The following is a 26,631-nucleotide window of genomic DNA, read 5'->3' on the forward strand; positions in this document are numbered from 1 at the left end:
GCTTTTCTTCTTCTCAGTAAAGGATGAAATTGTGCTCTTGGTTGGTTCTGACCATAAGGGAGAGCATCTAAAAGAGAGTTTAGGGCCACACATATCTATAGCAGGTTGTAGAGATTTCTCCACAAGAATCATCTTTAAGTGCAGGTCCCAGTAATGATGAGTCCTGGTTGTTGCAGGTTGTATGCACTTTAGAAGGAATGCACATCTTACTCAGATATTTGACACAGTTGGAATGTCTGTCTGATTGTGGCGTGGAGTCCTTAGAAGAGAGACATTTTTTAAAACGTGGAGAGCCTTGAATGATGGAAGGCCTTCTGGTAAATTGAGTCCAAAGAAAAAAATGGGCAAGCGGAACAACAAAATAATTTTTTTGTAATACCGTACTTAAATTTCTATTTCTAAAAATGTAAAAAACTTGCATACACTCATCTGAAGCAGTCTATTTGTTTCCCCCCACGTCACATTGGAAGGAGGTGCAGCACTGCTCTGAATTCCATGTTCAGTCAAAAATGGTTGAAAAAGAACAGAGGAGCTCAGAAAGCGTGCACACCAAACAGAATCTGACTCTGCAAGCACCAATTACTTATGCATTTCCAGATTGGGCATTGCTATCAAAAGTCTCCAATCAACAGCACTGGGATGTACTGACATCTAGTGTGGAGCACCCAGAGGGACACCGTTAGAAGTGTATTTCCTACTCCCATTGCACTATTAGTGGTAAGATGGCAACACACATATCTTCATATAGTCCTTAATCCCAGGAGAAAAAAATATGACTGGGGAAAGAGCCCCACAGCTGGCAACTCTTCAAAGGACTTCTTGGTGTAAGAAAAACCACTGACAAACCTAGAAAGTCAGAGACCAATGCAGAGGAGCCAGCTTGATTCAGGAGAATCAAGCAGGAAGGCGGGCAGGCCACTGTCACTTCCACAACTGACCAGAAGGTATTAATGTAGGAGGGTGTAGTCTGGAGGGTTACTGGAAAGTGAGATGACTGTTGGAAGAAGATTCTGCACAGAAATGCTTGCAGAATCATAATTACAGTAATGTAAAACAGGTGTAAGGGAGAGGTGATTTAAAAAAAATTAAGTCTGCTCTTTCTTGTTACTGTTTAAATCTCGGCTTGACAAAGCCCTGGCCGGGTTGATTTAGTTGGGATTGGTCCTGCCTAGAACAGGGGGCTGGACTTGATGACCTTCTGAGGTCTCTTCCAGCTCTATGATTGTGTGATTATGAAGAAAGCCTTCCAAATGTAGGCAGTTTTCCTAAATGTGCATGAAGGAGTGGAACTCAGAAGAATATATATTGTGTCAGGGCAGGTTAAAGGGCTTGACAGAAGGGGAGAGAGCAGCTCTTAAAAAAAAGGAACAGCAACAGCTCTGGCTAATCAGGGGCAGGTGAGATGGCTGCTATCAATTAAGGGCCACATGAGCTGATTCAGGCTGCCACCTGAGCTCTTTCAAAACCTTTCCTGTGGGGGAGGGGAGGGAGGTGAGCAGAAGGGGAGCTTGGAAGGAGGTGAAGAGGAGTTACTACTGATATGAATAGAGTAGAAGAATGACTGCTTTGCCGAGGTAGGAGGAAGGTGAGGAGCTCCAACAGGTAATATTTGGGCTCCCTTCCCCCAAACAACCAGAGAGATGAGCTGGTAACTGAGAGGACTGGTAACCCAGCCCAAGCTGACTAGAAGTATCTGTCCTGACAGCCATTTTGCCAAGGGACAACCCTCCTCAAAAACATTGAAAGGGGTAAGCAAAATCTGTGCTGCAGTACCTAGATTGGAGATTGTGGACTGAACACAGGGCTGGGACCTAGAAGTGGGACGGACCCTACCACAATATATAAGCACCAAGACACTAGTTTAAGAACCTGAGCAGAACTATGCTTCAATATGACTGCAACAGTGACTCTGAAACTCCTCCGTGGGCAGGGTCTCCCTTTCAGTACAGAACACTTGTTAGAACATGTATTTATCCTGAATTCCTTTGGAATGGATTTCCTTGACTCTCTACCAGCTACATCGGGGAAGTATCGCCTAGGCATTTTGAAAGAACCAGTTGCCTCCCCACCCCACCTCTACTCTTCTTCTTCCTTCCCAGGCTAGCTTTTTCTTTCCAATCTCATTTTCTTACTTCCCACTGTGTGACTATTAGTCTTCCAAATGGGAACCATTACAAACAGCACTTAACAATGCAAGTTGGAATGACGCCTTCCATTTTAGTTTTCCCTTTGAACAGAACTCTCACTTTAAGCAGGCCAGACATGCTTGTGTAGGGCAGTAAGGGGACATCAAACCACCTTCCTTGCATCCCTATTCAGGCTTCCTATATCCTGAGTAGCAGCACAAAGTGATGTCCCCTTGAAGGGTGGTCTTTATGTGGCTACTACTTTCCCTTCTATACAAGAGCACAAAGAGTGGGCATAGCCATAGCTCAATCCCTCTCAGACTTACTGGCTACCAAATCAGCTCAGCTGGCATGAAGGGGAAAGCAAACTGCAGTAGGTATGGAACTGCTTCCTCCATGGAGCAATAGGTGGGCCAGAAAACAATACGCATTATGCTTCAGGGCACTGCAGCTACAAGCTGCTCCTTTACCAGAGTTTGTAGCAAAACTACAATGGCACTCTTAGTCTTCACATTTTTCGGTCAAGGATTGTGTTTTGCTATGATTTGAACAATTCCTAGTACAATGAAATTCTAGTAAGTGGGGACTCTAAGGCTACATCTACGCTACAGGGGTTTAGCAAAAATGGCTGTTTGTCCACACCTCAAGAGCATTTTTGCACAAGTACATTTACAGTAAATCAAAAGAACAGAGGGATTTTTGTGGTGTAGATATTTCTCTTTCTATGAGGAATAACTCCTTTTTGCACAAGAGTTCTTGTGCAAAAAGGTGTGTGTGGATGGGCAACAGGATTTTTTTGCGCAAAAAGAGCCAATCGAAAAGCACAAGTGCTCTGGTGGCTATTTTGTGAATAGCAATCAGAGCTTTCTTTCAAGAGAGAATCTGGATGCTCTCTTGTGCAAAAGCGCATCTCTTTTGCGATGCACTTTTGGGCTACGTCTAGACTGGCATGATTTTCCGCAAATGCTTTTAACGGAAAAGTTTTCCATTAAAAGCATTTGCGGAAAAGAGCATCTAGATTGGCACAGACGCTTTTCCGCAAAAGCACTTTTTGCGGAAAAGCGTCCGTGCCAATCTAGACGCAGTTTTGCGCAAGAAAGCCCCAATCGCCATTTTCGCAGAAAACAATACCGCGCTGTCTACACTGGCCCTCTTGCGCAAAAATATTTGCACAAGAGGGCTTTTGCCCGAATGGGAGCAGCATAGCATTTTCACAAGAAGCACTGATTTCAGACAGTAGGAAGTCAGTGTTCTTGTGGAAATTCAAGTGGCCAGTGTAGACATCTGGCAAGTTTTTCCACAAAAGCAGTTGCTTCTGCAGAAAAGCTTGCCAGTCTAGACACAGCCTTGTAGTGTGGACACGCTCTTGTTCAAGAAGTTTTTGCGGAAGATCTCTTCTGCAAAAAGCTTCTTGCACAAGAAGCATGCAGTATAGACGCAACCTAAGCGACATGCAATACAGATAAATCAAAAGTAGTAAAGAGCAGTAGACAAAGGTTTCTGGTTGATGTAGTAGCCCCACAGAAAGAGCTTTTCAGTAGACATGACAAAGACCTGGTTAACCATAGTGAGGGTCATATCCAAAATAAAGGCTGTAACCACCTAGTCAACTGAAGATGGCAAAATGTATTTTGGGAGCTGCTACAGTTGGGACCCAGATGTAGTCAAGAGCTCAAGAGCTCAACAAGATTCTGACATCTGTTCTACACTAGACTAGGAAGGTCGGCTTAAGGTACTCAAATCCAGCTATGCAAAATGCATAGCTGGAGTCATCATCATCATTGCCCTTCACTCTCACTGGTGTATAGGGCAGCAGCCTCCACTTCTGTCTTTGGCCAGCCTCTCAATAGTACCCCAAGTGTGATTCATGCTGTTCATTTCTACTTCAACAGTCCGGCACTATGTTGTCTTGGGTCATCCTCATTTCCGCTTCGCTTCAGGGGTCCAGTGCGCAGCAATCTTTGTGATGGAGCTTCCATCTTTCCTGAGCACGTGCCCAATCCATCTCTAGCCTCTTTTCATAACGATGGTAGCCATATCATTTCATACATGGTACGTACATTCCAGAACCCAATTCTGGTCTTAATCTTGGCACTCAGGACTTCCATCTTCATGTCAGTAGCTTCATTTCTGTTTTCACCACTGGCAGTTATACACATCACTGTAAGTGACTCTGGAAGGCCACCACACACAGTTGAGAAGGAATTCTTTGTTGCTGTTTCCATAACAAAAGATTTTTCTAGGTCAGGGTTGTTAGGCCTGAGCCAATAGCTGGAGATGGCATACCACAAGTTGAGCCTTGATGACGTCCACACTGTGGGAGGCTGATGGGAGAAAACACTCGTCAGCTTTCCTTAGTCCTCACAAAAGGAGTACCACAAGACATTGGCAGGGGCTGCCCTTAGCATTCAATTTACAGGTCTATACAAGACCCACTAAATTGAACCCAGAAGATTGTCCTCCAGAGCATCAATCTTCCAGAAAGTATAAATGTGCCCCTAGAAAATATCTGGGTGTAAGTCAGAGTAGCTCAAACAACTATGCTTCATGCTGGAGATGAGGATGCATGGTGGTTTAAAACAAACTTTCCTTCCTCTCTCAACCTCCCTGGTCTTGTGTCATTTCCATTCTATAAAGGGTTACAGTTTGGATCTATGTTTTTTTAACACCCCCATCATAAAAAATTGTTCCAGCTCTCCTGAAACAAAAAGGTTCCAGGACTGTTTCTCCTCTTACCAATATTGGTTTTACACACATCCTTTAGATTCCTCTAACCTGAGTGAAGTTAATCCTGATTTATATCTGTGAGCAAGATCAAAATCAGACCCACTGTTACATAACAGCCAGTTATAGGGATAGGTGCGTCTATCTCTAAACCCAACAAAGATTCAAATAGCATTCTAATCTTCACCACACAGCTTTGGAATTGCCCTTAAAATTGTGAAGGGCAGTAGGAAAGTTTACTTTGTATAACCAAACACTAGCTTTTAAAAATAAGCAACTAAACAGTGTACAAGTACATCACTAATTTTTTCCCAAACTCCATCTGTTGAGCTTTAGGCACTATGAACATTTTCATATGGTTTAGCTTCCTTTCTGCAATATGGCAAACAGTAACTCATTTACTTAGATAAAGCTCCAAGAGACAGATGTGTCAAAGCCAATAAACTTCATACTTGTAGTTTGTTTTTATGCTACCTATACATTTCACTTATATCCGCATTCATAATGATTCTACCTTAAAAACACACTAATGCAACTGGACTTCCTTTTGCACAAGTGAAATGGTAAATCTAAGAACATTTTAACCCTCCCTGAAAACAGACACTATATGCATAGCTGCCTATCCGATCACAGTGAGCTGACAATATCACCTAAAATAATCAACCCACCCCTTAAAATCATTAAAATAAAATGTGATTGATTTATTATGATTAAAAAGCTAGTAACTGAAATGGCAGGAATCAACATCTAGTATGCTAAATAAATGAATGATTTATCATTTTCTCACCATGTACTTGTTTTGCGTATCTCTGCAAAACTGATGACCTAATTCAAATTAGTGATATTAATATTTAACACACAGAATTCTACTGTTTAGTAATAGAGCTGAATGTCAGGAAGATAGTCCCCAGAGATAATGGATGCAATCTGGAAGAACACATTTCATTCTATTACAGAAGAAAAGTGGTGCCTTTACAAAAGTTAGCCAAATTAATTGGTGGCCTATCTTCAGTAAAATTGTGGAGGAGTTTCGCCCGAAGTATTTCATTCAAGAAAACAAACAGCATTTCCATCGTATTGTCCCAATATTATGTTTTGGGTCCACATGTGATGTTACCATCATGGAAGCTAAAAAATGGCAAGATTGTGTGGAAGTTATGTGAAGGTATTTTAAGAAACTGAAAAATCAATGACCTTTAATACATGAGACATTTGTTTGCATTTTCTTCTACCTCCTCTTATGTTATACAAATTAAAAATGTAATTATATTTAGAAGAGACCAATTGAGGAAACTGCTGTTATCTACTTTGTTTGAAATAGTATCTATGAATGAAAATAAAATATTTAGAAAGCAGTGTTCGGTTGTCACTATAATCCTCCCATAGACAGAAAACAAGTTCAGTTTTAGCATATAAAATGATCATAGTTTAGAAGAATGAATGCATTTGCAATAAATCAATCTTCAAGAATATTTTTAAATTTGAGTCCCACATGCATTCTATTTGTGCCATTTATTACATTCAGCAGCAAAACTCTTCACTAAGGAACCTTTCAAGACATGTAAAATATAGAATGTATACAGACAGAATGTGATACGTTATACTTTTAATATTTGTAAACAGTGTACAAGTTACTTACTTTGCAATTAGACTTCTGGACCTTTGATGTAAGTGCCCCCAAAACTCATTGCAAAGCGAAAAAAAATATTTTCTTACATTATAGTAAATTTAAACATTCTTAATTCCTGACTATTTTGTTCAGTCTTCACTTGGAAAACTTTCCTTTATTTTTAAGGAGGGAAAAAACCCAAAACAACTCTACAGTTTGCTGCAGACAGAGGAAGTTAGGATTAATTATTCAAAAAGTATAACTGGGAAAAACAACACACATCTGCCAACACACTGTTCTATCAGCTACTTACACAAACTCAGTGGGGTTGTTTGATTTGTTCACAATCTTATTATCTTCAGATGTCAATCAAAAGACGGCAACTCATTCATTAAGAGCTTGACATTTGATTTCAGTTCACAGTGTAGAACTATTTGATTTAACTGTTAGGGAAACAAATCAAAAGCTCTGCTTCAAAAAAGAAGAATTGAGAGAGATGGCCCTGAAGAGCAGAGGTAGAAGCTCTGGCCCCTACTAAATTTCATCGGGTGTGTGGCAGAAGCCTGGAATCTCAACACCCCGAGAGGGGTTAGAATCACAAATTCCAACTAACCCTGCTGCAGTGCTGCAGGGGAAGCTATGGTGCCAGGATGGTTAGCTGTTCCTGCAGCAGCCAAGCACAGGGACTATCGTGGAAGCTTGGCTCAGAAAGTCTGTGTGCACCATTTCTGTCTCCACTCCAGAAACTTAGAAAAAGCCCTGAGTCTCCATGCCCCTCCACAGGGCTTTATGTAGTCTGTGACAGATTTCCTCTATGGGTGAATTACCCTCTGCTTAATAGGATGTAGAAATGTAATAAAAGCATCTAAAGTATGTAAATTAACACTGTTTCTTGCCTGTACATAAGCAGATGGTATGTTCACAAATGGACTTTAATTTGCATATGTTCATGCTTATGAAAAGCCCAATCAAAAAAAACTATTGAATACAGACGGGCAAACATTTTTGGCTAAAAATAAAATTTCCACTGAAAATTGAAGATTCAGGTTAACTGAAATGCTTTGCAAATTCACAATTTTGTCAACTTGTTTGAGGTAGATTCACAAGGAGATTTAAGTGTTATTCATAAAACAGTGGGGATACCTTCCCTATGCCCACATCCTTGTGGTTTGTGCACTTACCTAAGATGGGGGACACCCATTTCGTAGCAGTGACTTAAAACTCAGTTCTCCTATATCCTAGCTAAGTACCCTGGCCTTATTAACTCTGCTGATGTGGGAGTCTCCGTCTTTCATGTTAAAATGGTTTTACTTTGTATCAAAGGCAGCATGGGGTGGGGGAAAGGGAGGCTGCTATGAAGCAGCCCTGTCCATGACCGGCGTGAGCTCCCTGTAGACAGAGCCTAGAGCTGACATGGACAGAGGCTGGTCCCAAGCAGCAGACCCTGTCCATGGGAAGTCTGAGCTCCCTGCAGACAGAGGCTGCTCCATGGGAGGCAGAGCAGCATCTGTCCACAGAGAGCTTGGACCCCTGCTGACAGGGGCTGCTGCAACCCTGCGCTGCTGCCTCTGTATCAGAAGCAGCAGCACAGGGCAGCAGGTCTGCATAGGGAGCTGGTTTTTCAACTAGCTCCTCTTGTGGACCAACTCCCGCCTGGCACCCCACGCTTCTGCCTCTGATACTAAGGCAGCAGCATGCGCTGGCAGGGGGCTCCCCAGGAGTGGGGCTGGAGTGCACTGGCTGCAGGCCCTACCCCCAGGGACTATTGAACATTCATTTAACCAATAAGAATTCATGTGGTTACACAACTATTCAATATCTAACATCCCTAGAAGAAACAGTATGCCTTTATTATGAACAGAAGGAATTACAGCAGAGTGAGGATGTGACGATGAGGCATGTGATGGTGGCAAACCAAATGCCAGCTCTTGACTATACTGACGGCATTAGCTAAGAACTAACAGATTCCTAGCTGGAGACAAGATCAGTTCACCCATATGTTAGTTTTGCTTACAAAAGTAGTATTATCAGAGTGTATGTTGTAACATGCTTGCTAGCTGCTGCATGTATTAATCTTACATGTAAAATCAGTATTACATACTATAAGAAAATATGTGAATTTTGCTTTATAATACTGAAATTGAATCCTCTGAATTTGTGTTCCTGGATGCTGATCCTTCCAGCCATCCAGGAGGACTATCAAAATCAGATGAAACATCACAATACAAAGGTTTGGTTAATAGCCCTACTGCATCTTTGATATGTGAAACTGTAAATAACTCTAACTTCTTTTTCCTTCAGAGGTGTAGCTGAGTGAGTCTGGAAGTGGAAAAATCTTTTAAAAAAAACAGTGAATAGTCTAGCAGCACCTTAAAGAGTAACAAAACATGCAGATAGTATCATGAGCTTTCATGGGCACAACCCTCTTCTTTAGATGAATGGACTGAAGTGGGTTGTGCCCACAAAAGCTCATGATACCACCTACATGGTTTGTTAGTCTTTAAGGTACTGCTAGACTATTTTGTTGTTTAAGTTTTTCTTTTTCCTTATTAATAAGCCTTTAGATAGTTTACTACAGAACTGGCAACAGGCATTGCTTTTGGTGGAAGACCTAGGATACCAGTTGATCTGGGGTGACTGGTGTCACAAGAGCAGAAACAACCTGAATATTATGCAATATTTGGCATAACTGACCATTTATCACTAAGTTCAGCTTGTCTAGATGGCAAGATAAAACTGGAGAGCCAATAGGAAACTGTCTGACTCCATGATAAGACTATTATAGTGATCCAGGAATTCACATCTGTTATCTAATCTGAAACCTAGATATAGAACATAGCACCAATTTGGGTTATCTGCCTTGAAGTAGTGGCGAGAAGTCCTGTGGCACCGTATAGACTAACTGAAGTGTTGGACCATAAGCTTTCATGGGCAAAGACCCACTTCATCAGTTAGTCTATAAGGTACCACAGGACTCCTCGCTGCTTTTGCAGATTCAGACTAACACGGCTAACTCTCTGATACTTGTCTTGAAGTAGGCACTCATGGTAATGAGCTACTCTAGACAATGTAACAAGGCAAAGGATGAGGGAAGGGGTGACAGACACCAAGATGAAGTGAGTCCAGGAGTTGGGAAGAGATGTGTGTAAACGCGAAGTGGAGAGGTAAGGGGAGGACTATGAGGAATGTTATTGTGGGTAGCAAGTGAGGAAGAGATTCATGTGAGAGAGTTAGTTAGGTCATATTTCGTTAACATTCTGTTCTTAAAAGTATGAGTGTGACAGATGACTATGTAACAAACCTAGACAAACCTTATGGATTTTAAGTTAACCAGTAAGCTTTGATGCTTTGGAACTCACTGTATTAAAAATATAAACATCTATGTTTTATTGCGGGATCATACAGAAGAGCTTCAGAGGATTCTTAAAACTATGGGATAAAACAAGCATAAAACAAGCATTCAGTGGGTTTCACAGGAAATATTTGGTCAGGAAAAAAAGCAAAATGACCCACTTTCAAAGCTATCCTTTTGAAGCTACACCTTAAACAATGAATTAACTATTCATGGTCTTTTCAAAAAGGACTGAACTAGTGACTCTCCAACTCACTTAAATGAGTATCTAATCTCATCATTGCAAGGACACTCACATATATGTTAGTCTGCAGTACTTTAATGTTATGTTTGATAATGCAACCTTAACAGAGCTCTGAGAATTGGCTCAAGCTACAGTGTGGCTAGAAGTAGGTATTGCAAGTGGAGAGTAGTAGTGGTATGGTTAGAAAACTAAGAGTTCTGCTCAGTAATAGGTATCCTTTTTCTTTTTTGAATTCATTGTGCCCATGATGTGTACACTCCAGCCTCAACCAAGAACTCTTCTCTTCCCGCCCTGCCCTGGAACCCTTAAACGGGTAGACTCTGGCCACAGTCCTTGTGCCAACTCCTAGCCTGCCAGCCCAGAGCCAGCAGGCACAGCCCCTGACCCGGTGGCCCCAAAACATAAGCCAGAAAGCCACTGGCAGCCAGCCCTCCACCGCTCCCTAGGAGCAGTCTGCCAGCTCCCAGGAGACTGCCAGGGCCCGAAGAAGGTGGGCACCTTCCTAGTCTAGGATGGAGATCATGGACCTTATTCAGGTTTGGGGGGGATGCCCCCAACGTTCATGATCTCCACACTAGATGGAGGAACACGGCCATCTATGGCAGGGTAGCTGCCAGCCTGGCCACATGAGAACCCAGGAGCAGGTTCACATGAAAATCAAGTTGGTCTGGTGAGACCCCCACACCTGAACTTCCCAGGTTTCCCCCTCCCCTCTCCCATCTTTTCTTCCCCCCTCTCCCGCCTCCTTTCCCCAGTCTCACCAGAGTTTCATTCCTCACACCCCCCCCATTTTGTTAAATAAAGAGAGTTTGTGTTCATGAAAATATATGTATTTTATTTGACATCAGGAAGGGAGGTTAGGGAGGGGTAAGTGGAAGGATGTGAGGAAGGAATGAGGCACAAGCCTCCAGTGTGGCAGACCAGGGAGGCTCTTAGTGCTCCTCAGGGTGGAAGCTCTCCTGCAGGGGCTCCTGGATACTGACAGCCCCCCAATGGACCTCCCAGATGGCAGCTTGAAGAAAGTGCAGCCAGGCTCACAGCAACGCATCCAGGAGAAGCACCAGAGTGCCCAGAGGCAGCTTTGGCTCCATGTTGCAGAGTGCTGTGGTGTCCCGAGTGAGGTCAACCAGAGTATGAAGAGACAAAATGCTTTGCTGTCTCTCATCAAGGTAGACAGGCAAGCAGGGAAACGTGAGAACTGGCTGTCTGGGGAAGGGGGGGGGTGTCTCTTTACGCACAGTCCTCAGATAGCCTCGGGCAGCAGCCCCATGCAGTAAGTCCTGAACTGGAGCCCTGCTGGAACTGGTCCCAGCCAGCCCTAAATGCGATTCAGAGCCCATTCAGTGTGAACATGCTATTTCAAAATAGCAAAATGCTATTTTGAAATGCATTGTGTGTGTAGACGTGTTATTTCAAAATAACTATTTTGAAATAAGATATTTCGAAATAACACTGTAGTGTAGACATGCCCCCAATGATAAAGTTTGCAAATGACATAGATGGGGGAAGAGTGGCAAATAATGAAGAGGACAGGTGCAAGGAAAAATATTCATTTTAATATGGCTACATGCAAATGTATATATTGGGGACAAAGAATGTAGGCCATTACACCAGTTACAGGATGGGGGACCAGTGACTGAAAATATTTGCAAGTCCTGTTAGATAATCATCTGAACGTGAACTCCAAGTGTTCTGCAGTTGCCAAAAGATGTAAAATTTTTTAACTGTGAGTAATTAACCTTTGAAACAATTTGTGATGATATCACTGATCATTTTAAAATCAAGATTGGATGTTTTCTACAAAAATATGCTGTAGGAATTATTTTGGTAAACTCCTATCACCTGTGCTATACAATAAGTCAGAATGGATGATCACTATGGTCCTTTGTCTTGGAATCCATAAATCTAGATAATTTAGTAATGTGTTAAGTATGGATGAGCAAGTTTATTAGGGGAAGAGGCATAAAAACTCTCTTTGCCCACCATATTCATAGGTCTCTACAATTCTTGAATTTGGCTGGATTCAGAAGTAGATTTGCCAAAATACAAGAAAGTCTATACTTATGGCCAAGCACCAGAAAGCAGAAAACTCACCACAACATCTCTCTTTGCATCATTCCCACCCAATATTGCAGATTTGAGAGAGTGAAGCAGCCCAACTAAGTGCCAAGACTTTTGAGTGAGCCAGGAACGTACTGAAGTTTCCCTATTGCTACATAAAACAGATTAAATCTTCTTGAGGCACCCCCATGCAGTTGTGTGTGCTCTCTGTAGTAACTGATGCTAAAACTAACTATGATGCTGGAGTGACTGCTTATTCACTCAGGAAATTGTTTAAATGGCAGTGCAAGAAGAGTGGTATTGTACAGTGGAAGCAGCATGCAGACAGAACCGAGTAGCAGTCAGAGAGCAAGTGATGGTGCTCTTATCACAGATGACTGGCAGCTCCTGAGTGGAGTTCCTTGACATATCCCGAACAAACTTTATTAAGATAACCTTTTCTGAATTAAGCTGAAATATTTTAGCTCTGTCATGGCTCCTTCCCCACTTTGGCATGATAAATGCAGAAGTGGGGGCCAGCAAGTACCCCAAAACCTTATCTACCAGGCCTTGGTATAAAACTTCCCCCCAAAATCTTACAACCCTAGATTTTGGGAATAAAACTTTCACCACCCAAGTACTGATGTGAAAATTCAGGGGAGAGATCACTTGGGAAATCTCAGCCCTAAAGTACAAAGCAGGACACAACCATTCACCAATACCAGGTTACTAAAAGAAAAGAGAAAACTTTTATTATCATCACAATATTCCTGTGATATTGGGCTGCAAACATAATAACTAGATGGAAGAGTAAAAAATAATATACTCATGGAGAAACTCCATGGGCCTAGAACTTAGTTACGAAGAAAAGCGAAACATCTTTTAAAAAGTGCACAGACAGCAGATCCCATATCCAAACCATAAAACAATGAAACCTAACAGATTTATCTAAACTTTACCCTACTTACAGAAAGTGAAGAAAGAGTATTTTCTTGGAGGGAGACATAGTGTCTGTCCCCCTCAATAGCTGAATAGAACTGCCCAGAACAAAGGAGGGAAAAACCAAAAATACCTTTGTCCCAGTTTGAAATTTCTACCTACATTCCTATTGGCCACTCCACCTGGCTAGGTAAGGGACATAGTTAACCCCTTAGTCCCCAGGCTGCTGGCTAACCCTCATGATCATGACAAGCTCACTCACAGACAGTGTGTAATGTAGGCTGTGGGAGATTAAACCTTCCTAGAACTTGCACGGCCATGACAGGCAGTAGGGAATGCAGGTCACCAAAAAAGAATTTCCCCCCCTCACAGCCCCAAGACTAGAGAACCTCTAGTTCCACCCAGGGCACAGACCATTTTCTGGTCTCATGGCCACAGTGGTGGGGTGGTGTGGAGGATCAAGTGGGGATGAGGACCTTGGGGGAAGAGGCAGGGCTGCAGGGGAAAGGGCGGAATGGGATAAGACCATGGGTAAGACCACAGGTGGAAAGGGTGGAATGGGGTTTCCACACAAAATTCTAGCCAGGGCCAAGGAATTACTTCAGAGGATGGAAATGCAACTTTCCAACTCTGGACCCCTCGTTTTTAAGCTATGCTTGGAGGAGAAACCCATTGTCTGCTGATTGCCTGTTACATGAGAAGAAGACAAGAGACCCAAACTAAATAGAAAAATGAGTCAGACTTATAGATGCACTGGTTCTGAGCCAATTGCTGTTATGAATTTGTGACCACAGAAATTCCCCTGGGTGAGATCTGAGGGACTGCTCATCTGCCAGAGCTCCTGCCTGAATCAGTAAGCAATACTGGGTAAGCTTATGAGAATGTATATTCATTGTTTGAGAATATGAGAATTCTTTCATTGTGTAGCCCAAGGTCCAGTGTGTTTCAGCAGCAGCCCTGGGAACTACAAGTTGTGGACCACAAACTGCAGCATGTTGGGAGAACTTCCTGGTTCCTGCAAGGATGTGCCCTCTGCCCCCAGCAGGGTCTCAGCAAGGACTGTGCTAGAAGCAGCACACAGGCTGCATGCTGAGAGAAGGGGCTGCTGAACTGTTTTCCTGTTCTATGTTTTTTACAGAATAAAGCCTGTTCCTGGTGATTTGTCGGAATGGGTCTGGTCTGAGGTGCACTCTCACATACACAACGCAGAGCACACCGAGCAGCCTCAGGCCTAGCCCTCCCCCCACAGTGGTGTAAGAAGTCACAAGCTTCCCCTATGCTGAATAACCTCACACTAGGCTAGCCAACAGGAGGGGTTACAATTGTTTTTGGTATCTTTTCTTTGGAATGCTTTTATCCTAATGAAGGGGATGACTTAAAGGGGACTGCATGATAATTTTATATAACTGTGAATATGTACACTATTCATGGTCTCTGAGGATCAGCATGGGAGGCAATATGTGTCACTCCAAGTACAGACAGTGTAATCAGGGAACTGTGAAGCCTGGAAAAAACCCTTGTGAAGCAGAGAGCAAGACACAGGAGGAAACAACTGGGGGGTGCTTCGTAGACCAGGGAGAGGGAATACAGGTGCAGTTGCCTTGAACTGGGACATAGCCATTGGAAACAACATGTGTGAACTGGAGGTGGGAAAATATTTCCCTGGATCTTGGGATAGCAGTCAACATTAAAGCAGAATGTGGACACATACACATACACCAGACACATACACTCTGCCTGGAGAAGAATCCACAGGCAGAGCAGGCAAGGAGAAGAGAAGAGATCTTTGGAAAAACCTACGTACACACATGCAAGGAAGAACTAGGTATCCTAGAACCAAATAGGACAAGCTGAACAGTTAAAGGAGCTTTTCTAAAGATTTAATTTATAGTGTCCTTCCTCAGCATGTAAAAATTATGTATTTGAAGATCATTTATTTCAAAATTGGATCACATTTTCACTAATACCTATAAGAACCTGTGTTTGCAATCAGTGAGTGCAGAAACTGCATACCTCTATTACAGTACCAGATTGGCGCACACAATCTGAGCTCTGCAGCTTTATAAATGCAGAAGTGTGGGATTTCGCAATATCAGCTGCAGTTTTACAGATAAACTAAAAAGCCATTTTTGAAGATTTGGCTGAACACACAGTAGATAAGTTCCCTCAGAGATTTAGGCACAATTTATGTTGTTTTGTGTAACAGTTAAAATCTTTTGGGAGAGAAATGGGAACTGAAGATGCATTTATTTTTAATCAAAGATGCAAAAAGATATTTAAGAATTTAACTTTAAAAATCACCTAAATATACCTGATAGAAATGTAGCCGTGTTAGTCTGGTGTAGCTGAAACAAAATACAGGACTATGTAGCACTTTAAAGACTAACAAGATGGTTTATTAGATGATGAGCTTTCATGGGCCAGACCCACGAAATAAAATATGAGATCTAGACTGATCTGAGGAAGTGGGTCTGGCCCACGAAATCTCATCATCTAATAAATCATCTTGTTAGTCTTTAAAGTGCTACATAGTCCTGTATTTTATTTCTAAATATACCTGTTTCTTTTTCCATTTGGTTCATTAGTTATTTTCATTTTTACAGTAAGTGCTTGATGAATGAACTTTTTGTAACCCTATCAGCTGGTGACCAACCACTGTCACTGTCTTCCTATGCCTCTGGAAAGATGTGAATGATGACAGGGCAAAGTCTTAGCAACTGTTTCCCCCAAGGCCCACAGTTGATACGTATTAAAAGAACATGTTATCAACAAAAAGACAGAAGATGCCAGACAGTAGCAGAATGGGAAAACAAATTCTAGAGGATTAAAATGTTATTATATGCAGAAGATTAGTCAGGCTTTCCCAAAGATGACAGTAGCTGGTGCAGCTTCAAAATTTACATGAATTATACAATTTCAGGGCAGAGTGAACTAAAGACAAGATTAGTTCAAACCCTTGCATCCTTTGCTACAATAAGCCCCCTTCTATTTTGAAAATATTTTAATTATTTCAGGGATCAGGTGCTCAGATGATGCAAACAAGTGTAGGTCCACTGACCTCAGTAAAGCTTTAACAATTTATGCCATCTGAGGATCTGATACCAGGACTCAGAATAATTTTTTTTTCCAGGAATGCAAGTAAATTGAAAAAAAAAAAGACTTCTGCCTTGAAACTGGCACTAAAAGTAGGAACTAAAAGAGGTAAAAAATTCTGACATGCTGCATACAGGCCTGAGCTAGAAAACATGGTTCAGAAGGTGTATGATCCATAAGGGAAATGTAACCACAGCAGAATAGGATGGTTAATCCTCTTTGAACTTTTCTTTCCATACTTCTGTTACAATTAAATTACCATAGGTCAAATTTTCAATTCAAGTTGAGCAAAAATTTGCTCTGCAGTACTTATTCTAGATCTCATATTTTATCACAGAATCATAGAATCCTAGGACTGGAAGAGACCTCAGGAGGTCATCGAGTCCAGCCCACTGCCCAAAGCAGGACCAGTTCTAACTAAATCGTATCAGCCAGAGCTTTGTCACGCTGGGACTTAAAAAAACCTCTAGGGATGGAGATTCCATTACCTCCCTAGGTAACCCATTCCAGTGCTTCATCACCCTCTTACTGAAATAGTTTTTCCTAATAGCCAAACTAGGCCTCTCCCACTGTAAATTGAAACCATTACTCCTTGTTCTGCCATTCGCCACTACTGAGAACAGCCTCTCTCCATCCTCTTTGGAACCTCCCTTCAGGAACTTGAAGGCTGCTATCAAAGCCCCGCCCCCACCCTTCTCTTCTGCAGACTAAATCCTTCAGCCTCTCCTCGTAGGTCATGTGCTCCATCCACCTAACCATTCTGATTGCCCTCTACTGGACCTTCTCCAAAGACTCCACATCCTTTCTATAGTGAGGGGTCCACAACTGGACAATACTCCAGATGTGGCCTCACCAGTACTGAATAAAGGGGAATAATCCCTTCTCTAGATTTGCTAGTAATGCTCCTCTTAATACACCCTAATGTGCCATTAGCCTTCTTGGCTACAAGGGCACACTGTTGACTCGTATCCAGCTTTTCATTCACTGTAACTCCCAGGTCTTTTTCTGCAGAGCTGCTACTTAGCTAGTCGATTCCCAGCCTCTAATAGTGCTTGGGATTCTTGTTGAACCTCATCAGATTTCTTTTGGCCCAATCCTCTAATTTGTGTAGGTCACTCTGGACCCTATCCCTACCCTCCAATTTATCTACCTCTCCCCCTAGCTTAGTGATAGCACAGATGACACAGACTGTCCCAGGGATGGAGCTGGCTACCACATTTGTAAAACAGGATAAGGGGCCTGCTGAAGGAGCGGGAGTGGGATCTCCAGTGAACTCGGGGGTAGAGCATCAGACTCTGGAACACATAGTGGTGGGCTTGATCCCACCCTTCTCCACCCACCCAGGCAGTGGCTGGACAGCCAACACAGGTTGCCGGGGTTGGAGCTGGCTCCTGTATTAGGAAGTCAGGATAAGGGACGCCCTGAGAATAGGGAGGAGGTGTGGGTTCTGGAGGGGCCCAAGGGATAGGGCATCAGCATCTGGAGCACAGGGTGGTAGATTAGAGTACTCCCAGCCCCCATTCAAGCAGTGGGTGGACAATCCATCCCCTCATCAAGGTGCAATCCATCTCCTCATCAAGGTCATTAATAAAGATGTTGAACAAAACAAGCCCTAGAACCAATCCCTGGGGAACTCTGCTTAAAACCGACCACCAGCCAGACATTGAGCCATTGATCACTACCCATTGATCCTGACAATCTAGCTAGCCAAAAAAGCCATCTTACAGTCCATTTATCCAATCCATACTTCCTGAAATTCTGGCAAGAATATTGTGGAGACCATATAAAAACCTTTGCTAAAGTCAAGGTATATCACATCCACTGACTTCCCCATGTCCACAGAGCCAATTATTTCATCACAGAGGCTTACCAGATTAGTCACACATGACTTGCCCTTGGTGAATCCATGTTGACTATTCCTGATCACTTTCTCCTCTTCCAAGTGCTTCAAAATGGATTCTATGAGCATCCTCTCCATGATTTTTTCCGGGGACTGAGGTGAAGCTGACCAGTCAATAGTTCCCTGGATTGTCCTTCTTCCCTTTTTTAAAAATGGGCACTACATCTGCCTTTTTCCAATCATCTGGCGCCTCTCCTGATCTCCACAAGTTTTCAAAGATAATGGCCAAAGGCTCTGCAATGACATCTGCCAACTCCTTCAAGTACCTGTAGATGCATTAAATCTGGACCCATGGATTTGTGTATATCTTGCTTTTCTAAATAGTTCCTAACCTGTTCTTTCTTCACCAAGAGCTGCCCACCTCCTTCCCATACTGCATTGCCTAATGCAGTAGTCAGAGCTGACCTTGTCTGTAAAGACAGAGGGGAAAAAAAGCATGGAGTACTTCAGCTTTTTCCATATCATCTCTTAATAGGTTACCTCCCTCATCCAGTAAGGGCCCCACACCCTCCCTGTCACCTTCTTATTGCTAAGATGCCTGTAGAAACCTTTCTTGTTACCATCACATCCCTTGCTAGCTGAAATTCCAATTGTGCTTTTGCCTTCCTGATTATTTTATATTCATTCTGCTTGTGGAACTCCGATAGATATCAAGAACTTTCCCTCTACTAAGTATTTTCCTTCCTGATACATTGCCCTCTATCTTTGCCATATATTATTTTACCACTTCTTTATTCAAGCTGCTTTATTGCTAAAGGCTATGACATAGAAACAAGAAGATAATTTTATTATACATTAACTTCTACATATCAGTTTAATGGAAACGGATTGAAGTACTGATCCTGCTAAACTCAGTGAAAGTTTATCTAATCAGTAAGAAGACTGGGTGTAAAATGTGAAGGCTAACTCTTTAAATAAAATCATTATATCACATAACTGGTCAAAGTGTATACAAAGTAAATAGAGATCAGTTTAAAAGATGAGATAAAACCAAAGTACTACCAAATCATGCATCTTTAGAAATACTTATTCTTGGAAGAGAAGGAGGAAAGGGAAATGTACGGGTCTTAATCTGCCCTCACTAGCATTGGGTTATGACCACATAACCCAGAGCATAGAGCTGCTATTAGTGTAAAGTTCACCTAAAAGGATGCTGCAGCATCTGCTCCTATCCCCACTGCATGAAAGGATCCACAGCTAGCCAGTGCCACTTCAATCAATGGGTTACTGGCCATAGTGGGGTCATAGCCAGACAACTTGGAAGATCTGATGATTCAATGAATCCTCAAGGCAGAAGAAGCTTCTAGCAGAAGTGCTATGGGAATTGGAGGCACAATTTAAAAGGTGGTTTCCTGGTAAAATACTTCCACTATTACCACCATTTTCTAGGGTGCATCTGCTCCATTAAACACATTTACAATGTGCCAAAGTGGAGATGAATAAAATCCCAAGTCTGTGCTGCTGACAGCACTAGAAAGTGCAAAACAAAACAGCACTTAAAATTTTTGGAAAATCCTTCACTTTTTCTTTGCTGAAATTCAAGGTCTGCACACCATTTTGCTATGCTTGATATGGCCCGAAAAATTTACCATTCTGACCCTTGTTTTCTTTATGAACTCATTGAGGTCCCAGAGATCCAGAATGGGTTGAAGACCTCCCTTTGAAATGAGAAAGTACTGGGAATAAAACCCCCTTCCCCTAAATTTCCCTGGAATGGGTTCCACCACCCCCTGCCTGTCACCCACACTGCAGCCTCTGTGGGTGGCAACAAGGGGGGGCAGACAGCTCACACAGCATACAGGGGGAGCCAGCTTAAAAGACAGATCTCCATGGGTCCTGGTTCCTGCTTTTCCTACTGCTGCCTCTGATACAGAGGCAGCAAGGATGTGTGTGCATGCAGTTATCGGTATTAACTGATAAGCCTATGCTTATCAGTTAATCATTTAAACAACTATATGATAACATCCCTAGTTCATTGCCTATAATCAACTACTTCAACACATGTAAACTTAGGCCTCCTAGTTCTCGGGTGAGTGCCTGAACCACTGGGATATAAAATCACTCTCTTTAGCCAGGTGACTATGTATTTATAGAAAGGAAAAGAGCTTTAAGAGGAAAGATTAAGCAAGATTCATCCTAGACTATTCAATAATCTAGACACATTCTTCCTGCAACATGGGAAATCTAAGTTCATGTGTGTTTTCCACATTAAAGGGAGCAACAAAACCCATGTTTGTTCCTCTGCTCTCCACAAGCAGAGTGCTCCAAGTAGGGACGTGAATGAGTAGCTGAGTTAGACGATTAATCATTAAGCCTAGGCCTAATCTTCTTTATACTTGCATTCCCCCCTTGCATTCAGAGGCAGCAAGGGTGGGGGGAGGGAATAAGAGCCGGTACTGGGGGAAGCCACCTTCAAAGACAGTTCCCCTCAGCACCAGCTCTGCATTGTCATCTGTGCCCCCCGCAATGCTGTCTCTATTAGAGACAGCAGCATGGTGGGTGGGGGAAGGCGAGAGGTGGCTGCCATGAAACAGCCCCTGTCTGCGGTGGGTCAGAACTCCCCATGGACAGGAGCTGCTGCTGGAGCAGCCTCTGACAGCCATCAGCCCAGGCCTCTGTGGACAGAGGCTGCTTCACAGCAGCCTCCCCTGCTTCTCCTCCCCCATCAGCCTCTGTCCGTGGGGAGCTCAGACCCTCCGCAGACAGGGGCTGCTGCCACCCCATGCTGCTGCCTCTGCTACAGAGGCAGCATCATGGGATGTCAGGTAGCCAGTCCATGAGGGGAGCTGGTTTTTAAACCAGCTCCCCTCACACCAGCTTCTGTCTAGCACCCCGTGCTTCTGCTTCTGATACAGAGGCAGCAGCGCGGGTGGCAGGGGCTCCCCAGGAGTGGAGCCAGATTGAACTGGCTGCCAGCCCCACCCCTGGGGATTATAAAATAGTTGACTAACTGCTAAGAATTCATGCAGTTAGTTGACTATTCTATTACCTGCTATCTAACATGCCTAGTTCCAACCTTCGGACAAAGGGTTAAAAGGCCCACATCTCTTTCTCCACTAGCCCTTTTGTAAATTGTCCCTCAGTTTTAAAAAAATACAGCCATGTCTATTCAGCCTTTCTATTCACCAAAGCTCTTTTTCCAGCTCTTATTTGGACCCAAAGAGGAAAAGTACCAGGGACTCCACCAAGTCTCCTAAGGACTTTGCTATTGGATTTATGTGCAACGGTGATCGGAGAGAGGTCTCAAAGTTTTCTATATATTTTAGAAATGTGCAGTGGTCTGTCTGTCCATTCATGAGTATGTTTGTTCAAGAACTCCTCCTAAATGATAAGTGGTAAGACCATGAAATTTGGTATGCAGCTCCCTCTTATCATAACTTAAAGGAAGGCAAAGGCTGAGTTGTGCCAGGACAATGGGATGTGCCCAAAATGCAATCTCATAAAATGGAAAGGGAAAGATCTGATAGGAGGCACAGATAAATTGCAGAATGACCAAAGAGCCAGAGATGGGGACTGCGACAGCTATAACCACATTAGGAAAACAGGGAGCAGGAATACAGAAAGGGACAGCTATCTACTACATACTTCAGAGAGTTTGTCTGTTGCCTGTCCTTCATCAGGGGGACATTCACCTCTTCCCTGGCTATACCCGCTGTAGCAGCTATGGACAGGTACTTCTCACCTGGCACCAAGCTGCTATGGTGAGAGAGGACTGGGGTTGTCCTTTCTCCCTAGGTCAGCATACATACTGAACCCTTCACCGCCAACCCCAACCCAGAACAATGACCTAAATTAATTTTAAAAATGTATTTAGGTTAAGGACCTGAACAATGCTGGATAAATCTTCAAGTATTATAAATATCTTCAGGCCTATCTGATTAATCAAATATCTGGTCTTCTCCCTACTTCACAGCAACGCAAACTTATTTGGTACCTCTCATGGGATGATTGGGGACTTTTTATTTAAGCTTCACAGAATTCAATTGTTTACTTCATCACAAAGAAGAGCAAATGAATGTTAACATGTAATTAAAACACATAGGGAAAAAAATCAGACAAAGCACAGATCAATGTCAGAACAAAGGAGTAGTATCTTTGATTTGAGAGTCATGCCGAGACTCATTACTGAAGAGAGCCACTGTGACAATGTTAATTAATATGCTTTCAGCAGTCAGCCACCTATCTAGTTCATTTTTTAATCATAAAGTTCATGTAATTGTAATATGGAGAATGCTTTGTGCAAAAGTTTGTGCACAGCAGCTGCACTGATTTGGCCAGATAAAAACCCCATGTATACAGATAAACCACTGCGTAAGCAGGAAAATCAGTGTAAGCACTATGATTTTACAAGGCACTGTGCAACTGCAGGACTATGCTGAAACCAAAACAGTTTCGAGCACTAAATAGCAAACAGTCTATAGTCACAGATGGGAATACAAAACAATACAGCCACAGTAAAAGCACCAAAACTATACTGATAGTATGGATATTATAACTGAACGAGTCATGGGTCAGGGGAATTAATTTTTGGAATAAGATGAAGGGGGAGGAAGAGATGGTTGGCATTTATGAACTGGGAGGATAATCTAAGTGTAAGGCCTAATTTGAAGGAAAGGGGCAGACAAAGGGAGCAAAGAGGAGAGAGGAATTGGGTAGCATGTAGAAGTTGTATAGACGGGGACAAGGTTAAAGGGTGAAATACCGGCCCCATTGAGTTCATAGGATTTTGGACATTGACTTTAACAGTCTCAGGATTTTAATCACAGAGTGGATTTGAACGTGAAGAGGAGAAGCTTGAATTTGATGTGGAGGAAGAGAAGATGATACAAAAGTTAAATAATTGGTGGGGTAACCTGCATAGAGCAGCAAGATGATGATCTTGGCACTGGAGTTTCAGCAGATGTTGGGGAGAAGGCCCTTTCCATACTCTTTCCCCTTCAACTCTTGCAGAGTCCTGAGGGGTGTTTTTCTTATTTTGTAAAATTTGGGATAGAGTAGGCACATGGGATTGTGCATTATGTCTTTACAATCACCATGAAGCTATGAGAAGGTGGAACCCAAGAGAGCACAGAGATGCTGGTTATCTGCCTTTTCACTTGCTCCAAGATATATACAGATAAAGGTGGATGCCAGACTGTTCCTGAGAGAGAAATAATCCCTCCCCAAATGGAACAAGTCAGAAGAAATGGTAGAAACTCAGGATTTGCTAGCACGTACTCTCACTGTGCTTTCTGTAAGAACATGAGCAGTGGGTGAAGGTAGTGCTAGGAGAGGCAAGCCCCAAGCCCTGTCCTTTCTGCTGAAGCCCCGCTCCCCTGGGAGCCAAACCAGCTCCCCTTCCCCCACTCCTGTAACACAGGGAGGCAGGGCAGCGCACCACACACACACGGCCTCCCTGGCCCCAGAACATGTGGAGCAAGGAGGGTGTGTAGCCCTAGCCTCTCTGGCCCCAGAGCACAGGGAGCAAGGAGGGCACACAGCTCCAGCCTCCCTGGCCCCAGAGTATAGTGAGGGCAGGTGCTCAGGGGCAGCAACATTCTGCCCCTAGTATGCTTACACTAGGCTTCCTGGGGGTGGAGTGTGGGCAGAAGTAGGCTGGCGGTTTGGGAAGGCAATGCCTTCCCCTGCCTAATATACCAGCTGCCCATGTGTTTTAGCATGTCAATGCTGACTTGTTTTTCTTTAAGGAAAAATCTGAAAATGCTATTTTGATGAGGTCCATCTATTCTATCTTGATATTGTCAAGAAGGAGTAATCTGATTTTCTGTTCTGAAGTTTACATTATAATATAGAACATTTTTAAAAAGTCAAAATTGGAAGAAAATGTTTCAATCAAGTTAAAATGAAATTTTCAAAAATTTAGTTTTGCAAGAAATTTTCAATATTATGTTTTTATCTCCATTCAGAATAAAAACAGATTTCAAAATATTGGAATTTTCCACAGAACAGAATTTCCAAGTTTTGCTCAGTCCTAGCAAAATAGCATCAGATCAAAATTTATCATGAACACCTAAAAATCACCTACAGCACAAGCTCTTTCAAGTGGATTCTAAAAAAAACCACAGCAGTGGATTTTGTAAGAAAATAAGACAAAAAATAGTTCCATATGCTGAAACTTCAGTAAATGTTAATGATGCTGCCTTATAAGAGACATAACTTAACAATGTTGTCTCTTTGTCACACACAATATTGATGGTTTCCTAATCAAATGTACAGGACTGAAGTCAGGGTCTCTGGATTCTGTTCTCAGCTGTACCTCAAACTGTTTGATCTTAGAAAACCATATAATCTAATCTGCCTGTGTCTCAGTTGTACTAACTGTAAAATGGGATATGGATGATGATCCTGAGAATAACTCATTAAATGCACATGCGCTGGTCAGGAGGATCACAAAAATACTTATAAGTGAATACACAATGTCAATGCACATAACACACAGAGAGGTGTGCTGAAATATTTAGATCCAAGTGAGGAATTTAGATCTACTCCTCTTAAAATTAATTTAAAAGGAGGGAAGGAATTGTGTCTTAGCTTTAAAATAATCAACTCAGGCTTCGGCCAGAAGGAATAAACCTGATCATCTAGTCAATTCCCTTCACACTGCAAGTCACAGAAACTTACTCACCCACTCCTGTAATCAACCCTTAACTGCCAGACAAGTTACTGAAATCCACAAATCAAGGTTTAAAGACTAAGTTACAGAAAATTCACCATTTACACACATTTAAACTTACATATGACCTCTGCTCCATGCTGCAGAGGAAGCAGAAAAACTTGTAAGGGTTTCTGCCAATCCAATCTGAAGGGAAATTTCTTCCTGACCTTGAATATGGCAAACAGATCTTGAACATGTGGACAAGATACATTAGGCAAATATCTAGGAAAGAATGTCACAGCTTTCCCCAACTAGTGTCCCATCTCTGACATTTGGAGTTTTTTTGCTATTGACAGTTATCAATTGGCTGGGCTTAAATACATCAGGAGCCCACTGCAGCAAAACTCCAGTAAATATTTTTTAAACACGAGGCCAAAGCTAAAAGCCTCACAAGTGAAGCCCGAAGTTCTCAATGTGAAAGAGTGGAGTACCCTCAGAATTTAAGTCTTGCTAATGATCCACATGCCATTGTATCATTCCCACCATAATGTCACTATCTATGGCTAATTTAACTCTTTAATTATCAGGTCAGTCCAACATCTGTTATTTATGTAAAAATACGTATTTACCAAATCATAATAGTGGACGTAATAGGAGAACCACAATGAATGTAAGTACTGTGAGTGATTAATATTCATGTTTTAAATGTCACCCAAAGTATATACTATAAGTGATATACAAAAAGCAATCTATTTCCTAATCAATATGACAATGGCAGCCAGGAATGTCTAACTTTTGTTCTCTCTGGCTTTCACTGACTATACCATAGTGTAATAAACTCCCAATATCTGATTTCAAGCAGCAGTCAGTTCTTCATACATGATTTTGCATTTCTATTGTCTGTCCTCTTTTATTCATATGAATTTCTTCAATTATTGCCCACAATTATTGTGGAAACACACAATGGAAATCTGGCCACGAGTTTCAGGGTATCAGATCAAAAATTGAGTCAAGACCCCCATTTATTTCCTTCCTTATCCCCCATAATTAAGTTACTTTATGTATCAACTGGCTTCTGGTTCAAATAAATGTTTCTCATGTAGTACTAGTGAGAGGACTTACAAACAAGTCTCCTATGGAGGGCTTTATATGCTTGGTACAGGTGCACAATATTCAACAAACACGCAACAATGTACTCAGAGATAGTCCTGACCCAAGAGCCATCTGCAGAGAAACCTCTTGAGTCTTGTGAAAGTTTGGAAGCTGATCACAATTTGTGCACATCTTTACATGGCACAGTATTAAAAATAAAACCATAATTCATGGGGTGCCAGGTGGGAGCTGGTCTGCGAGGGGAGCCAGTTTAAAAACCAGCTCCCCTCACAGACCAAGTGCCTGTCGCCCTGTGCTGCTGCCTTGGATACAGAGGCAGCAGCATGGGGTGGCAGCAGCCCCTGTCTGGGGAGAACTGAGCCAGGCTGCCTACCTGCCTGGCTCCTAATATACTTTAAATGCAGAGCCGCAGTGCGTGTAGGTCCCAGACCGGCTAGCCAGCCTGCTAAAAAATTTTTACTGGCGGGGGGCGAGGGGGTGGGGTGGAGGTAAGAATGCATGTAGTCTATAGCATTAACCTGTACGTTTTTGCTTATTGGTTAATTGACTATACTACTACATCCCTAGTATCTGCATCTGCACCCACACCAGCAGTATCGTTGTTACAGCCCTTGATGGATACAAAAACATGAATCCACACCTGATCTCCAATCTGTAAAGAGCATTACAACTGCATCCTTATCTTCAGCTATCCACAGATTCATGGGACTCTACACATAAGCATTTGCATGCATGCACAAACATGGGAGTTTGTGCACATGAATGGCTAGCTCACAAGCGATGCAGGCAAAGAAAGTATAAGTAACTCTGGAGTACTTGATTCAGACATACTAGAATGTTTTAATACATATTTTTATAGACTCTATAAATCATTTAATGTGTGTTTTCAGGAGAAA

This window comes from Pelodiscus sinensis, chromosome 4 (genome assembly GCF_052426305.1).
Source record: "Pelodiscus sinensis isolate ZL-2025 chromosome 4, ASM5242630v1, whole genome shotgun sequence".
NCBI classification, from domain to species: domain Eukaryota; kingdom Metazoa; phylum Chordata; order Testudines; family Trionychidae; genus Pelodiscus; species Pelodiscus sinensis.